Source organism: Phyllobates terribilis, unplaced genomic scaffold (genome assembly GCF_046119375.1).
Source record: "Phyllobates terribilis strain yellow unplaced genomic scaffold, ASM4611937v1 Scaffold_10__3_contigs__length_209671492, whole genome shotgun sequence".
In the NCBI taxonomy this organism is placed as follows: Eukaryota; Metazoa; Chordata; class Amphibia; order Anura; family Dendrobatidae; genus Phyllobates; species Phyllobates terribilis.
Genome location: NW_027362770.1, coordinates 128249598 through 128267871, shown reverse-complemented (window position 1 = coordinate 128267871; position 18274 = coordinate 128249598).

The following is an 18274-nucleotide window of genomic DNA, read 5'->3' as shown; positions in this document are numbered from 1 at the left end:
ACCGTTAATGATGTAAGGTAGAATAGTGTGGATAGAGATCTAATGTTAGTGTTTCTCTGCAGCAGGTATATTATACTCATATACATTTGCAGCAGGCAATTTATATGCATTCTATGCAGCACACACATAATCACATCACTGCTGAATGCACAGTACATGCACATTAAGCTCTGCTATGCATGCACACAGCTCTGCTACATACATACAAACAGCTCAGTTACACACAGCGGTCTTACATACACACATCTCTGTTACATACATTCACACACCTCTGCAGCATACACAGAGCTCAGCTACATACAAACACACAACTCTCCTACAGTCACAAACATAGCTTTCCTATCTACACACATCTCTCATATATACACATACAGCTCCACTATGTACACTCAACACTGATATATATATATATATATATATACATATACATACAAACGCCCATAAAAACAGACATACACGCAACAACTGTATATATTACCACATTTTGAAATTCCGTTCAGGAATGTGACTGATCACATGATGTGAAAGGTCCTTCAGCTAAACAGGAACGTTCAGTTTCCTTACAAGTCCCAGTATCTTTCTCTCCAGTACCACACCGATCAGATAGATCAGTGAAGGGCAAGCACAGAGAGAACAGTTCTCTCATTGATCAGGAAGGATGCTGTCAGCATTCTCCTCATTCTGAATACGCTGCCTCCGGACTGTAAGAATAATACATATTTTAGCAAGTTTTTTCATTGCTAAAAAGTACGTCTTATTGTCTAATAGATACTGGTGTTAAAAATTACATTTGTTTACAATGCATTTTTGCCATGTATGTTATAACGGGTCAAAACCAAGAGTTTTACCATGCTGAGTTTTTTTGTGGTGCCTTTAGGCACTGATAAATTGTCACACTCTTCCTATAATTTTAATATTCTTCCAGTAAACTTTATAAGCCTGACAGCCTTTCTAGAAGACATATTGAGATGCATTTAAGTATTTGGGACCTGTTAAATACGACTGATGGTGCCCAGTTCAGTAGATGTACGGATGTTATAGGTGAAGGCCATGTCATTATGTACTACTACCTACTAAAAAAATGAAGTAGTGTAGATCGGGCATAGAGAAAATGGAAGTTTACAAAAAAATATTACATCTATTGTTTAATAGACAATCATCACATGTAGAGTTTGCATGATTTACCTTGCTGGTACTTTATCTAAATTAGAAGCAAATTGTTTGAAGATTACTTCTACCTAAATGGCAGAAAATGCACCTATCTTGGTGATGGATAGGACAGCTTGAGGGGATATGGAGGAGGCTGTTTTTATGATAGGTGTCGTTTAAACATTTTGCTACTAATTTATGGAAAGTATCATATTTTTCTTACTATTGAACTCCCCTTAAATTAAATCACACTCCAGGTTAAATTTCCTGGAGGTATAAATTTGTGGAGGATTTGATAATACTACCGTTAATGATGTAAGGTAGAATAGTGTGGATAGAGATCTAATGTTAGTGTTTCTCTGCAGCAGGTATATTATACTCATATACATTTGCAGCAGGCAATTTATATGCATTCTATGCAGCACACACATAATCACATCACTGCTGAATGCACAGTACATGCACATTAAGCTCTGCTATGCATGCACACAGCTCTGCTACATACATACAAACAGCTCAGTTACACACAGCGGTCTTACATACACACATCTCTGTTACATACATTCACACACCTCTGCAGCATACACAGAGCTCAGCTACATACAAACACACAACTCTCCTACAGTCACAAACATAGCTTTCCTATCTACACACATCTCTCATATATACACATACAGCTCCACTATGTACACTCAACACTGATATATATATATATATATATATATATATATATATACATATACATACAAACGCCCATAAAAACAGACATACACGCAACAACTGTATATATTACCACATTTTGAAATTCCGTTCAGGAATGTGACTGATCACATGATGTGAAAGGTCCTTCAGCTAAACAGGAACGTTCAGTTTCCTTACAAGTCCCAGTATCTTTCTCTCCAGTACCACACCGATCAGATAGATCAGTGAAGGGCAAGCACAGAGAGAACAGTTCTCTCATTGATCAGGAAGGATGCTGTCAGCATTCTCCTCATTCTGAATACGCTGCCTCCGGACTGTAAGAATAATACATATTTTAGCAAGTTTTTTCATTGCTAAAAAGTACGTCTTATTGTCTAATAGATACTGGTGTTAAAAATTACATTTGTTTACAATGCATTTTTGCCATGTATGTTATAACGGGTCAAAACCAAGAGTTTTACCATGCTGAGTTTTTTTGTGGTGCCTTTAGGCACTGATAAATTGTCACACTCTTCCTATAATTTTAATATTCTTCCAGTAAACTTTATAAGCCTGACAGCCTTTCTAGAAGACATATTGAGATGCATTTAAGTATTTGGGACCTGTTAAATACGACTGATGGTGCCCAGTTCAGTAGATGTACGGATGTTATAGGTGAAGGCCATGTCATTATGTACTACTACCTACTAAAAAAATGAAGTAGTGTAGATCGGGCATAGAGAAAATGGAAGTTTACAAAAAAATATTACAACTATTGTTTAATAGACAATCATCACATGTAGAGTTTGCATGATTTACCTTGCTGGTACTTTATCTAAATTAGAAGCAAATTGTTTGAAGATTACTTCTACCTAAATGGCAGAAAATGCACCTATCTTGGTGATGGATAGGACAGCTTGAGGGGATATGGAGGAGGCTGTTTTTATGATAGGTGTCGTTTAAACATTTTGCTACTAATTTATGGAAAGTATCATATTTTTCTTACTATTGAACTCCCCTTAAATTGAATCACACTCCAGGTTAAATTTCCTGGAGGTATAAATTTGTGGAGGATTTGATAATACTACCGTTAATGATGTAAGGTAGAATAGTGTGGATAGAGATCTAATGTTAGTGTTTCTCTGCAGCAGGTATATTATACTCATATACATTTGCAGCAGGCAATTTATATGCATTCTATGCAGCACACACATAATCACATCACTGCTGAATGCACAGTACATGCACATTAAGCTCTGCTATGCATGCACACAGCTCTGCTACATACATACAAACAGCTCAGTTACACACAGCGGTCTTACATACACACATCTCTGTTACATACATTCACACACCTCTGCAGCATACACAGAGCTCAGCTACATACAAACACACAACTCTCCTACAGTCACAAACATAGCTTTCCTATCTACACACATCTCTCATATATACACATACAGCTCCACTATGTACACTCAACACTGATATATATATATATATATATATATACATATACATACAAACGCCCATAAAAACAGACATACACGCAACAACTGTATATATTACCACATTTTGAAATTCCGTTCAGGAATGTGACTGATCACATGATGTGAAAGGTCCTTCAGCTAAACAGGAACGTTCAGTTTCCTTACAAGTCCCAGTATCTTTCTCTCCAGTACCACACCGATCAGATAGATCAGTGAAGGGCAAGCACAGAGAGAACAGTTCTCTCATTGATCAGGAAGGATGCTGTCAGCATTCTCCTCATTCTGAATACGCTGCCTCCGGACTGTAAGAATAATACATATTTTAGCAAGTTTTTTCATTGCTAAAAAGTACGTCTTATTGTCTAATAGATACTGGTGTTAAAAATTACATTTGTTTACAATGCATTTTTGCCATGTATGTTATAACGGGTCAAAACCAAGAGTTTTACCATGCTGAGTTTTTTTGTGGTGCCTTTAGGCACTGATAAATTGTCACACTCTTCCTATAATTTTAATATTCTTCCAGTAAACTTTATAAGCCTGACAGCCTTTCTAGAAGACATATTGAGATGCATTTAAGTATTTGGGACCTGTTAAATACGACTGATGGTGCCCAGTTCAGTAGATGTACGGATGTTATAGGTGAAGGCCATGTCATTATGTACTACTACCTACTAAAAAAATGAAGTAGTGTAGATCGGGCATAGAGAAAATGGAAGTTTACAAAAAAATATTACAACTATTGTTTAATAGACAATCATCACATGTAGAGTTTGCATGATTTACCTTGCTGGTACTTTATCTAAATTAGAAGCAAATTGTTTGAAGATTACTTCTACCTAAATGGCAGAAAATGCACCTATCTTGGTGATGGATAGGACAGCTTGAGGGGATATGGAGGAGGCTGTTTTTATGATAGGTGTCGTTTAAACATTTTGCTACTAATTTATGGAAAGTATCATATTTTTCTTACTATTGAACTCCCCTTAAATTGAATCACACTCCAGGTTAAATTTCCTGGAGGTATAAATTTGTGGAGGATTTGATAATACTACCGTTAATGATGTAAGGTAGAATAGTGTGGATAGAGATCTAATGTTAGTGTTTCTCTGCAGCAGGTATATTATACTCATATACATTTGCAGCAGGCAATTTATATGCATTCTATGCAGCACACACATAATCACATCACTGCTGAATGCACAGTACATGCACATTAAGCTCTGCTATGCATGCACACAGCTCTGCTACATACATACAAACAGCTCAGTTACACACAGCGGTCTTACATACACACATCTCTGTTACATACATTCACACACCTCTGCAGCATACACAGAGCTCAGCTACATACAAACACACAACTCTCCTACAGTCACAAACATAGCTTTCCTATCTACACACATCTCTCATATATACACATACAGCTCCACTATGTACACTCAACACTGATATATATATATATATATATATACATATACATACAAACGCCCATAAAAACAGACATACACGCAACAACTGTATATATTACCACATTTTGAAATTCCGTTCAGGAATGTGACTGATCACATGATGTGAAAGGTCCTTCAGCTAAACAGGAACGTTCAGTTTCCTTACAAGTCCCAGTATCTTTCTCTCCAGTACCACACCGATCAGATAGATCAGTGAAGGGCAAGCACAGAGAGAACAGTTCTCTCATTGATCAGGAAGGATGCTGTCAGCATTCTCCTCATTCTGAATACGCTGCCTCCGGACTGTAAGAATAATACATATTTTAGCAAGTTTTTTCATTGCTAAAAAGTACGTCTTATTGTCTAATAGATACTGGTGTTAAAAATTACATTTGTTTACAATGCATTTTTGCCATGTATGTTATAACGGGTCAAAACCAAGAGTTTTACCATGCTGAGTTTTTTTGTGGTGCCTTTAGGCACTGATAAATTGTCACACTCTTCCTATAATTTTAATATTCTTCCAGTAAACTTTATAAGCCTGACAGCCTTTCTAGAAGACATATTGAGATGCATTTAAGTATTTGGGACCTGTTAAATACGACTGATGGTGCCCAGTTCAGTAGATGTACGGATGTTATAGGTGAAGGCCATGTCATTATGTACTACTACCTACTAAAAAAATGAAGTAGTGTAGATCGGGCATAGAGAAAATGGAAGTTTACAAAAAAATATTACATCTATTGTTTAATAGACAATCATCACATGTAGAGTTTGCATGATTTACCTTGCTGGTACTTTATCTAAATTAGAAGCAAATTGTTTGAAGATTACTTCTACCTAAATGGCAGAAAATGCACCTATCTTGGTGATGGATAGGACAGCTTGAGGGGATATGGAGGAGGCTGTTTTTATGATAGGTGTCGTTTAAACATTTTGCTACTAATTTATGGAAAGTATCATATTTTTCTTACTATTGAACTCCCCTTAAATTGAATCACACTCCAGGTTAAATTTCCTGGAGGTATAAATTTGTGGAGGATTTGATAATACTACCGTTAATGATGTAAGGTAGAATAGTGTGGATAGAGATCTAATGTTAGTGTTTCTCTGCAGCAGGTATATTATACTCATATACATTTGCAGCAGGCAATTTATATGCATTCTATGCAGCACACACATAATCACATCACTGCTGAATGCACAGTACATGCACATTAAGCTCTGCTATGCATGCACACAGCTCTGCTACATACATACAAACAGCTCAGTTACACACAGCGGTCTTACATACACACATCTCTGTTACATACATTCACACACCTCTGCAGCATACACAGAGCTCAGCTACATACAAACACACAACTCTCCTACAGTCACAAACATAGCTTTCCTATCTACACACATCTCTCATATATACACATACAGCTCCACTATGTACACTCAACACTGATATATATATATATATATATATACATATACATACAAACGCCCATAAAAACAGACATACACGCAACAACTGTATATATTACCACATTTTGAAATTCCGTTCAGGAATGTGACTGATCACATGATGTGAAAGGTCCTTCAGCTAAACAGGAACGTTCAGTTTCCTTACAAGTCCCAGTATCTTTCTCTCCAGTACCACACCGATCAGATAGATCAGTGAAGGGCAAGCACAGAGAGAACAGTTCTCTCATTGATCAGGAAGGATGCTGTCAGCATTCTCCTCATTCTGAATACGCTGCCTCCGGACTGTAAGAATAATACATATTTTAGCAAGTTTTTTCATTGCTAAAAAGTACGTCTTATTGTCTAATAGATACTGGTGTTAAAAATTACATTTGTTTACAATGCATTTTTGCCATGTATGTTATAACGGGTCAAAACCAAGAGTTTTACCATGCTGAGTTTTTTTGTGGTGCCTTTAGGCACTGATAAATTGTCACACTCTTCCTATAATTTTAATATTCTTCCAGTAAACTTTATAAGCCTGACAGCCTTTCTAGAAGACATATTGAGATGCATTTAAGTATTTGGGACCTGTTAAATACGACTGATGGTGCCCAGTTCAGTAGATGTACGGATGTTATAGGTGAAGGCCATGTCATTATGTACTACTACCTACTAAAAAAATGAAGTAGTGTAGATCGGGCATAGAGAAAATGGAAGTTTACAAAAAAATATTACATCTATTGTTTAATAGACAATCATCACATGTAGAGTTTGCATGATTTACCTTGCTGGTACTTTATCTAAATTAGAAGCAAATTGTTTGAAGATTACTTCTACCTAAATGGCAGAAAATGCACCTATCTTGGTGATGGATAGGACAGCTTGAGGGGATATGGAGGAGGCTGTTTTTATGATAGGTGTCGTTTAAACATTTTGCTACTAATTTATGGAAAGTATCATATTTTTCTTACTATTGAACTCCCCTTAAATTAAATCACACTCCAGGTTAAATTTCCTGGAGGTATAAATTTGTGGAGGATTTGATAATACTACCGTTAATGATGTAAGGTAGAATAGTGTGGATAGAGATCTAATGTTAGTGTTTCTCTGCAGCAGGTATATTATACTCATATACATTTGCAGCAGGCAATTTATATGCATTCTATGCAGCACACACATAATCACATCACTGCTGAATGCACAGTACATGCACATTAAGCTCTGCTATGCATGCACACAGCTCTGCTACATACATACAAACAGCTCAGTTACACACAGCGGTCTTACATACACACATCTCTGTTACATACATTCACACACCTCTGCAGCATACACAGAGCTCAGCTACATACAAACACACAACTCTCCTACAGTCACAAACATAGCTTTCCTATCTACACACATCTCTCATATATACACATACAGCTCCACTATGTACACTCAACACTGATATATATATATATATATATATATATATATATATACATATACATACAAACGCCCATAAAAACAGACATACACGCAACAACTGTATATATTACCACATTTTGAAATTCCGTTCAGGAATGTGACTGATCACATGATGTGAAAGGTCCTTCAGCTAAACAGGAACGTTCAGTTTCCTTACAAGTCCCAGTATCTTTCTCTCCAGTACCACACCGATCAGATAGATCAGTGAAGGGCAAGCACAGAGAGAACAGTTCTCTCATTGATCAGGAAGGATGCTGTCAGCATTCTCCTCATTCTGAATACGCTGCCTCCGGACTGTAAGAATAATACATATTTTAGCAAGTTTTTTCATTGCTAAAAAGTACGTCTTATTGTCTAATAGATACTGGTGTTAAAAATTACATTTGTTTACAATGCATTTTTGCCATGTATGTTATAACGGGTCAAAACCAAGAGTTTTACCATGCTGAGTTTTTTTGTGGTGCCTTTAGGCACTGATAAATTGTCACACTCTTCCTATAATTTTAATATTCTTCCAGTAAACTTTATAAGCCTGACAGCCTTTCTAGAAGACATATTGAGATGCATTTAAGTATTTGGGACCTGTTAAATACGACTGATGGTGCCCAGTTCAGTAGATGTACGGATGTTATAGGTGAAGGCCATGTCATTATGTACTACTACCTACTAAAAAAATGAAGTAGTGTAGATCGGGCATAGAGAAAATGGAAGTTTACAAAAAAATATTACAACTATTGTTTAATAGACAATCATCACATGTAGAGTTTGCATGATTTACCTTGCTGGTACTTTATCTAAATTAGAAGCAAATTGTTTGAAGATTACTTCTACCTAAATGGCAGAAAATGCACCTATCTTGGTGATGGATAGGACAGCTTGAGGGGATATGGAGGAGGCTGTTTTTATGATAGGTGTCGTTTAAACATTTTGCTACTAATTTATGGAAAGTATCATATTTTTCTTACTATTGAACTCCCCTTAAATTGAATCACACTCCAGGTTAAATTTCCTGGAGGTATAAATTTGTGGAGGATTTGATAATACTACCGTTAATGATGTAAGGTAGAATAGTGTGGATAGAGATCTAATGTTAGTGTTTCTCTGCAGCAGGTATATTATACTCATATACATTTGCAGCAGGCAATTTATATGCATTCTATGCAGCACACACATAATCACATCACTGCTGAATGCACAGTACATGCACATTAAGCTCTGCTATGCATGCACACAGCTCTGCTACATACATACAAACAGCTCAGTTACACACAGCGGTCTTACATACACACATCTCTGTTACATACATTCACACACCTCTGCAGCATACACAGAGCTCAGCTACATACAAACACACAACTCTCCTACAGTCACAAACATAGCTTTCCTATCTACACACATCTCTCATATATACACATACAGCTCCACTATGTACACTCAACACTGATATATATATATATATATATATATACATATACATACAAACGCCCATAAAAACAGACATACACGCAACAACTGTATATATTACCACATTTTGAAATTCCGTTCAGGAATGTGACTGATCACATGATGTGAAAGGTCCTTCAGCTAAACAGGAACGTTCAGTTTCCTTACAAGTCCCAGTATCTTTCTCTCCAGTACCACACCGATCAGATAGATCAGTGAAGGGCAAGCACAGAGAGAACAGTTCTCTCATTGATCAGGAAGGATGCTGTCAGCATTCTCCTCATTCTGAATACGCTGCCTCCGGACTGTAAGAATAATACATATTTTAGCAAGTTTTTTCATTGCTAAAAAGTACGTCTTATTGTCTAATAGATACTGGTGTTAAAAATTACATTTGTTTACAATGCATTTTTGCCATGTATGTTATAACGGGTCAAAACCAAGAGTTTTACCATGCTGAGTTTTTTTGTGGTGCCTTTAGGCACTGATAAATTGTCACACTCTTCCTATAATTTTAATATTCTTCCAGTAAACTTTATAAGCCTGACAGCCTTTCTAGAAGACATATTGAGATGCATTTAAGTATTTGGGACCTGTTAAATACGACTGATGGTGCCCAGTTCAGTAGATGTACGGATGTTATAGGTGAAGGCCATGTCATTATGTACTACTACCTACTAAAAAAATGAAGTAGTGTAGATCGGGCATAGAGAAAATGGAAGTTTACAAAAAAATATTACAACTATTGTTTAATAGACAATCATCACATGTAGAGTTTGCATGATTTACCTTGCTGGTACTTTATCTAAATTAGAAGTAAATTGTTTGAAGATTACTTCTACCTAAATGGCAGAAAATGCACCTATCTTGGTGATGGATAGGACAGCTTGAGGGGATATGGAGGAGGCTGTTTTTATGATAGGTGTCGTTTAAACATTTTGCTACTAATTTATGGAAAGTATCATATTTTTCTTACTATTGAACTCCCCTTAAATTAAATCACACTCCAGGTTAAATTTCCTGGAGGTATAAATTTGTGGAGGATTTGATAATACTACCGTTAATGATGTAAGGTAGAATAGTGTGGATAGAGATCTAATGTTAGTGTTTCTCTGCAGCAGGTATATTATACTCATATACATTTGCAGCAGGCAATTTATATGCATTCTATGCAGCACACACATAATCACATCACTGCTGAATGCACAGTACATGCACATTAAGCTCTGCTATGCATGCACACAGCTCTGCTACATACATACAAACAGCTCAGTTACACACAGCGGTCTTACATACACACATCTCTGTTACATACATTCACACACCTCTGCAGCATACACAGAGCTCAGCTACATACAAACACACAACTCTCCTACAGTCACAAACAGCTTTCCTATCTACACACATCTCTCATATATACACATACAGCTCCACTATGTACACTCAACACTGATATATATATATATATATATATATATACATATACATACAAACGCCCATAAAAACAGACATACACGCAACAACTGTATATATTACCACATTTTGAAATTCCGTTCAGGAATGTGACTGATCACATGATGTGAAAGGTCCTTCAGCTAAACAGGAACGTTCAGTTTCCTTACAAGTCCCAGTATCTTTCTCTCCAGTACCACACCGATCAGATAGATCAGTGAAGGGCAAGCACAGAGAGAACAGTTCTCTCATTGATCAGGAAGGATGCTGTCAGCATTCTCCTCATTCTGAATACGCTGCCTCCGGACTGTAAGAATAATACATATTTTAGCAAGTTTTTTCATTGCTAAAAAGTACGTCTTATTGTCTAATAGATACTGGTGTTAAAAATTACATTTGTTTACAATGCATTTTTGCCATGTATGTTATAACGGGTCAAAACCAAGAGTTTTACCATGCTGAGTTTTTTTGTGGTGCCTTTAGGCACTGATAAATTGTCACACTCTTCCTATAATTTTAATATTCTTCCAGTAAACTTTATAAGCCTGACAGCCTTTCTAGAAGACATATTGAGATGCATTTAAGTATTTGGGACCTGTTAAATACGACTGATGGTGCCCAGTTCAGTAGATGTACGGATGTTATAGGTGAAGGCCATGTCATTATGTACTACTACCTACTAAAAAAATGAAGTAGTGTAGATCGGGCATAGAGAAAATGGAAGTTTACAAAAAAATATTACAACTATTGTTTAATAGACAATCATCACATGTAGAGTTTGCATGATTTACCTTGCTGGTACTTTATCTAAATTAGAAGCAAATTGTTTGAAGATTACTTCTACCTAAATGGCAGAAAATGCACCTATCTTGGTGATGGATAGGACAGCTTGAGGGGATATGGAGGAGGCTGTTTTTATGATAGGTGTCGTTTAAACATTTTGCTACTAATTTATGGAAAGTATCATATTTTTCTTACTATTGAACTCCCCTTAAATTGAATCACACTCCAGGTTAAATTTCCTGGAGGTATAAATTTGTGGAGGATTTGATAATACTACCGTTAATGATGTAAGGTAGAATAGTGTGGATAGAGATCTAATGTTAGTGTTTCTCTGCAGCAGGTATATTATACTCATATACATTTGCAGCAGGCAATTTATATGCATTCTATGCAGCACACACATAATCACATCACTGCTGAATGCACAGTACATGCACATTAAGCTCTGCTATGCATGCACACAGCTCTGCTACATACATACAAACAGCTCAGTTACACACAGCGGTCTTACATACACACATCTCTGTTACATACATTCACACACCTCTGCAGCATACACAGAGCTCAGCTACATACAAACACACAACTCTCCTACAGTCACAAACATAGCTTTCCTATCTACACACATCTCTCATATATACACATACAGCTCCACTATGTACACTCAACACTGATATATATATATATATATATATATATATACATATACATACAAACGCCCATAAAAACAGACATACACGCAACAACTGTATATATTACCACATTTTGAAATTCCGTTCAGGAATGTGACTGATCACATGATGTGAAAGGTCCTTCAGCTAAACAGGAACGTTCAGTTTCCTTACAAGTCCCAGTATCTTTCTCTCCAGTACCACACCGATCAGATAGATCAGTGAAGGGCAAGCACAGAGAGAACAGTTCTCTCATTGATCAGGAAGGATGCTGTCAGCATTCTCCTCATTCTGAATACGCTGCCTCCGGACTGTAAGAATAATACATATTTTAGCAAGTTTTTTCATTGCTAAAAAGTACGTCTTATTGTCTAATAGATACTGGTGTTAAAAATTACATTTGTTTACAATGCATTTTTGCCATGTATGTTATAACGGGTCAAAACCAAGAGTTTTACCATGCTGAGTTTTTTTGTGGTGCCTTTAGGCACTGATAAATTGTCACACTCTTCCTATAATTTTAATATTCTTCCAGTAAACTTTATAAGCCTGACAGCCTTTCTAGAAGACATATTGAGATGCATTTAAGTATTTGGGACCTGTTAAATACGACTGATGGTGCCCAGTTCAGTAGATGTACGGATGTTATAGGTGAAGGCCATGTCATTATGTACTACTACCTACTAAAAAAATGAAGTAGTGTAGATCGGGCATAGAGAAAATGGAAGTTTACAAAAAAATATTACAACTATTGTTTAATAGACAATCATCACATGTAGAGTTTGCATGATTTACCTTGCTGGTACTTTATCTAAATTAGAAGCAAATTGTTTGAAGATTACTTCTACCTAAATGGCAGAAAATGCACCTATCTTGGTGATGGATAGGACAGCTTGAGGGGATATGGAGGAGGCTGTTTTTATGATAGGTGTCGTTTAAACATTTTGCTACTAATTTATGGAAAGTATCATATTTTTCTTACTATTGAACTCCCCTTAAATTGAATCACACTCCAGGTTAAATTTCCTGGAGGTATAAATTTGTGGAGGATTTGATAATACTACCGTTAATGATGTAAGGTAGAATAGTGTGGATAGAGATCTAATGTTAGTGTTTCTCTGCAGCAGGTATATTATACTCATATACATTTGCAGCAGGCAATTTATATGCATTCTATGCAGCACACACATAATCACATCACTGCTGAATGCACAGTACATGCACATTAAGCTCTGCTATGCATGCACACAGCTCTGCTACATACATACAAACAGCTCAGTTACACACAGCGGTCTTACATACACACATCTCTGTTACATACATTCACACACCTCTGCAGCATACACAGAGCTCAGCTACATACAAACACACAACTCTCCTACAGTCACAAACATAGCTTTCCTATCTACACACATCTCTCATATATACACATACAGCTCCACTATGTACACTCAACACTGATATATATATATATATATATATATACATATACATACAAACGCCCATAAAAACAGACATACACGCAACAACTGTATATATTACCACATTTTGAAATTCCGTTCAGGAATGTGACTGATCACATGATGTGAAAGGTCCTTCAGCTAAACAGGAACGTTCAGTTTCCTTACAAGTCCCAGTATCTTTCTCTCCAGTACCACACCGATCAGATAGATCAGTGAAGGGCAAGCACAGAGAGAACAGTTCTCTCATTGATCAGGAAGGATGCTGTCAGCATTCTCCTCATTCTGAATACGCTGCCTCCGGACTGTAAGAATAATACATATTTTAGCAAGTTTTTTCATTGCTAAAAAGTACGTCTTATTGTCTAATAGATACTGGTGTTAAAAATTACATTTGTTTACAATGCATTTTTGCCATGTATGTTATAACGGGTCAAAACCAAGAGTTTTACCATGCTGAGTTTTTTTGTGGTGCCTTTAGGCACTGATAAATTGTCACACTCTTCCTATAATTTTAATATTCTTCCAGTAAACTTTATAAGCCTGACAGCCTTTCTAGAAGACATATTGAGATGCATTTAAGTATTTGGGACCTGTTAAATACGACTGATGGTGCCCAGTTCAGTAGATGTACGGATGTTATAGGTGAAGGCCATGTCATTATGTACTACTACCTACTAAAAAAATGAAGTAGTGTAGATCGGGCATAGAGAAAATGGAAGTTTACAAAAAAATATTACAACTATTGTTTAATAGACAATCATCACATGTAGAGTTTGCATGATTTACCTTGCTGGTACTTTATCTAAATTAGAAGCAAATTGTTTGAAGATTACTTCTACCTAAATGGCAGAAAATGCACCTATCTTGGTGATGGATAGGACAGCTTGAGGGGATATGGAGGAGGCTGTTTTTATGATAGGTGTCGTTTAAACATTTTGCTACTAATTTATGGAAAGTATCATATTTTTCTTACTATTGAACTCCCCTTAAATTGAATCACACTCCAGGTTAAATTTCCTGGAGGTATAAATTTGTGGAGGATTTGATAATACTACCGTTAATGATGTAAGGTAGAATAGTGTGGATAGAGATCTAATGTTAGTGTTTCTCTGCAGCAGGTATATTATACTCATATACATTTGCAGCAGGCAATTTATATGCATTCTATGCAGCACACACATAATCACATCACTGCTGAATGCACAGTACATGCACATTAAACTCTGCTATGCATGCACACAGCTCTGCTACATACATACAAACAGCTCAGTTACACACAGCGGTCTTACATACACACATCTCTGTTACATACATTCACACACCTCTGCAGCATACACAGAGCTCAGCTACATACAAACACACAACTCTCCTACAGTCACAAACATAGCTTTCCTATCTACACACATCTCTCATATATACACATACAGCTCCACTATGTACACTCAACACTGATATATATATATATATATATATACATATACATACAAACGCCCATAAAAACAGACATACACGCAACAACTGTATATATTACCACATTTTGAAATTCCGTTCAGGAATGTGACTGATCACATGATGTGAAAGGTCCTTCAGCTAAACAGGAACGTTCAGTTTCCTTACAAGTCCCAGTATCTTTCTCTCCAGTACCACACCGATCAGATAGATCAGTGAAGGGCAAGCACAGAGAGAACAGTTCTCTCATTGATCAGGAAGGATGCTGTCAGCATTCTCCTCATTCTGAATACGCTGCCTCCGGACTGTAAGAATAATACATATTTTAGCAAGTTTTTTCATTGCTAAAAAGTACGTCTTATTGTCTAATAGATACTGGTGTTAAAAATTACATTTGTTTACAATGCATTTTTGCCATGTATGTTATAACGGGTCAAAACCAAGAGTTTTACCATGCTGAGTTTTTTTGTGGTGCCTTTAGGCACTGATAAATTGTCACACTCTTCCTATAATTTTAATATTCTTCCAGTAAACTTTATAAGCCTGACAGCCTTTCTAGAAGACATATTGAGATGCATTTAAGTATTTGGGACCTGTTAAATACGACTGATGGTGCCCAGTTCAGTAGATGTACGGATGTTATAGGTGAAGGCCATGTCATTATGTACTACTACCTACTAAAAAAATGAAGTAGTGTAGATCGGGCATAGAGAAAATGGAAGTTTACAAAAAAATATTACAACTATTGTTTAATAGACAATCATCACATGTAGAGTTTGCATGATTTACCTTGCTGGTACTTTATCTAAATTAGAAGCAAATTGTTTGAAGATTACTTCTACCTAAATGGCAGAAAATGCACCTATCTTGGTGATGGATAGGACAGCTTGAGGGGATATGGAGGAGGCTGTTTTTATGATAGGTGTCGTTTAAACATTTTGCTACTAATTTATGGAAAGTATCATATTTTTCTTACTATTGAACTCCCCTTAAATTGAATCACACTCCAGGTTAAATTTCCTGGAGGTATAAATTTGTGGAGGATTTGATAATACTACCGTTAATGATGTAAGGTAGAATAGTGTGGATAGAGATCTAATGTTAGTGTTTCTCTGCAGCAGGTATATTATACTCATATACATTTGCAGCAGGCAATTTATATGCATTCTATGCAGCACACACATAATCACATCACTGCTGAATGCACAGTACATGCACATTAAGCTCTGCTATGCATGCACACAGCTCTGCTACATACATACAAACAGCTCAGTTACACACAGCGGTCTTACATACACACATCTCTGTTACATACATTCACACACCTCTGCAGCATACACAGAGCTCAGCTACATACAAACACACAACTCTCCTACAGTCACAAACATAGCTTTCCTATCTACACACATCTCTCATATATACACATACAGCTCCACTATGTACACTCAACACTGATATATATATATATATATATATATATACATATACATACAAACGCCCATAAAAACAGACATACACGCAACAACTGTATATATTACCACATTTTGAAATTCCGTTCAGGAATGTGACTGATCACATGATGTGAAAGGTCCTTCAGCTAAACAGGAACGTTCAGTTTCCTTACAAGTCCCAGTATCTTTCTCTCCAGTACCACACCGATCAGATAGATCAGTGAAGGGCAAGCACAGAGAGAACAGTTCTCTCATTGATCAGGAAGGATGCTGTCAGCATTCTCCTCATTCTGAATACGCTGCCTCCGGACTGTAAGAATAATACATATTTTAGCAAGTTTTTTCATTGCTAAAAAGTACGTCTTATTGTCTAATAGATACTGGTGTTAAAAATTACATTTGTTTACAATGCATTTTTGCCATGTATGTTATAACGGGTCAAAACCAAGAGTTTTACCATGCTGAGTTTTTTTGTGGTGCCTTTAGGCACTGATAAATTGTCACACTCTTCCTATAATTTTAATATTCTTCCAGTAAACTTTATAAGCCTGACAGCCTTTCTAGAAGACATATTGAGATGCATTTAAGTATTTGGGACCTGTTAAATACGACTGATGGTGCCCAGTTCAGTAGATGTACGGATGTTATAGGTGAAGGCCATGTCATTATGTACTACTACCTACTAAAAAAATGAAGTAGTGTAGATCGGGCATAGAGAAAATGGAAGTTTACAAAAAAATATTACAACTATTGTTTAATAGACAATCATCACATGTAGAGTTTGCATGATTTACCTTGCTGGTACTTTATCTAAATTAGAAGCAAATTGTTTGAAGATTACTTCTACCTAAATGGCAGAAAATGCACCTATCTTGGTGATGGATAGGACAGCTTGAGGGGATATGGAGGAGGCTGTTTTTATGATAGGTGTCGTTTAAACATTTTGCTACTAATTTATGGAAAGTATCATATTTTTCTTACTATTGAACTCCCCTTAAATTGAATCACACTCCAGGTTAAATTTCCTGGAGGTATAAATTTGTGGAGGATTTGATAATACTACCGTTAATGATGTAAGGTAGAATAGTGTGGATAGAGATCTAATGTTAGTGTTTCTCTGCAGCAGGTATATTATACTCATATACATTTGCAGCAGGCAATTTATATGCATTCTATGCAGCACACACATAATCACATCACTGCTGAATGCACAGTACATGCACATTAAGCTCTGCTATGCATGCACACAGCTCTGCTACATACATACAAACAGCTCAGTTACACACAGCGGTCTTACATACACACATCTCTGTTACATACATTCACACACCTCTGCAGCATACACAGAGCTCAGCTACATACAAACACACAACTCTCCTACAGTCACAAACATAGCTTTCCTATCTACACACATCTCTCATATATACACATACAGCTCCACTATGTACACTCAACACTGATATATATATATATATATATATATACATATACATACAAACGCCCATAAAAACAGACATACACGCAACAACTGTATATATTACCACATTTTGAAATTCCGTTCAGGAATGTGACTGATCACATGATGTGAAAGGTCCTTCAGCTAAACAGGAACGTTCAGTTTCCTTACAAGTCCCAGTATCTTTCTCTCCAGTACCACACCGATCAGATAGATCAGTGAAGGGCAAGCACAGAGAGAACAGTTCTCTCATTGATCAGGAAGGATGCTGTCAGCATTCTCCTCATTCTGAATACGCTGCCTCCGGACTGTAAGAATAATACATATTTTAGCAAGTTTTTTCATTGCTAAAAAGTACGTCTTATTGTCTAATAGATACTGGTGTTAAAAATTACATTTGTTTACAATGCATT